Here is a 1,984-nt window from a genome sequence, read left to right on the forward strand (position 1 = left end):
ATTTTGAACAAACTGAAAAATTTGACCCATCCATCCATCCATCCATCCATCCATCCATCCATCCATCCATCCATCCATCCATCCATCCATCCATCCATCCATTTTCTTCCGCCTATCCGGGGTCGGGTCGCGGGGGCAGCAGCTTCAGAAGGGAGGCCCAGACCTCCCTCTCCCCAGCCACTTCTTCCAGCTCCTCCGGGGGAACTCCAAGGTGTTCCCAAGCCAGCCTAGAGACATAGTCCCTCCAGCGTGTCCTGGGCCTTCCTCGGGGCCTCCTCCCGGTGGGATGTGCCCGGAATACCTCACCAGGGAGGCATTCAGGAGGCATCCTTACCAGATGCCCGAGCCACCTCAACTGGCTCCTCTCRACGTGGAGGAGCAGCGGCTCTACTCTGAGTCCCTCCCGGATGACCGAGCTTCTCACCCTATCTCTAAGGGACAGCCCAGCCACCCTGCGGAGGAAACCCTTTTCGGCCGCTTGTATCCGGGACCTCGTACTTTCGGTCATGACCCAAAGCTCATGACCATAGATGAGGGTAGGAATGTAGATCGACCGGTAAAACGAGAGCTTCGCTTTCTGACTCAGCTCGCTGTTCACCACGACGGACCGGTACAGCGCCCGCTTTACAGCAGACGCTGCGCCAATCCGCCTGTCGATCTCCCGCTCCCTTCTTCCCCCATTCGTGAACAAGATCCCCAGATACTTAAACTCCTCCACTTGAGGCAGGACGACCCCCCTGACCCAGAGAAGGTACTCTACCCTTTTCCGGCTCAAGACCATGGCCTTGGATTTGGAGGCACTGAGCCTCATCCCGGCCGCTTCGCACTCGGCCGCGAACTGCTCCAGTGAGAGCTGCAGATCTTGTTCCGATGAAGCCAACAGGACCACATCATCCACAAAAAGTAGAGATGCGATCCTAAGGCCACCAAACCGGATCCCCTCAACACCTCGGCTGTGCCTAGAAATTCTGTCCATGAAAGTAATGAACAGAATCGGTGACAAAGGGCAACTCTCACCGGAAATGAGCCCGACTTACTGCCGGCAATGTAGACCAGACTCTGACACCAGTCGTACAAGGACCTGACAGTCCATATCAAATGACCTGGTACCCCATACTCCCGGAGAACCCCCCACAAGGCCTCCCTTGAGACACGGTCGAACGCCTTCTCCAAGTCCACAAAACACATGTAGACAGGTTGGGCGAACTCCCATGCACCCTCCAGGACCCTGCTGAGGGTATAGAGCTGGTCCAGTGTTCCACGACCAGGACGAAAACCACACTGCTCTTCCTGAATCCGAGGTTCGACTATCCGACGGACCTCCTCTCCAGGACCCCTGAATAGACCTTACCAGGGAGGCTTAAGAGTGTGACCCCTCTGTAATTGAAGCATACCCTCTGGTCCCCCTTTTTAAACGGGGGACCACCACCCCAGTCTGCCAATCCTGGGGGACTGCCCCCGATGTTCATGCAATATTGCAGAGTTCCGGAAGCCAACACAACTCTACAACATCCAGAGCCTTAAGGAACTCCGGGCGGATCTCATCCACCCCCGGGGCCCTGCCAACAAGGAGCTTTTTGACCACCTCAGCGACCTCGTCCCCAGAAATTGGAGACTCTAACCCAAAGTACCCAGGCTCAGCTTCCTCAACAGAAGGCATGTTGGTGGGACTGAGGAGGTCTTCGAAGTATTCCGCCCACCGGCCCAAAATGTCACGAGTTGAGGTCAGCAGCACACCATCCCCACTATAAACAGTGTTGGTACTGTACTGCTTCTCCCTCCTGAGACGCCGGGTGGTGGACCAGAATCGCCTCGAAGCCGTGCGGAAGTCTTTCTCCTTGGCCTCTCCAAACTCCTCCCACACCCGACCACCCAAGCCGCTACCCATCAGCTGCTTCTGGAGTCCCATAGGCCAAAAAAGGCCCGATAGGACTCCTTCTTCAGCTTGACAGCATCCCTCACCGAAGGTGTCCACCAACGGGTT

This window comes from Austrofundulus limnaeus, unplaced genomic scaffold (genome assembly GCF_001266775.1).
Source record: "Austrofundulus limnaeus strain Quisiro unplaced genomic scaffold, Austrofundulus_limnaeus-1.0 Scaffold398, whole genome shotgun sequence".
Classification (NCBI taxonomy): Eukaryota; Metazoa; Chordata; class Actinopteri; order Cyprinodontiformes; family Rivulidae; genus Austrofundulus; species Austrofundulus limnaeus.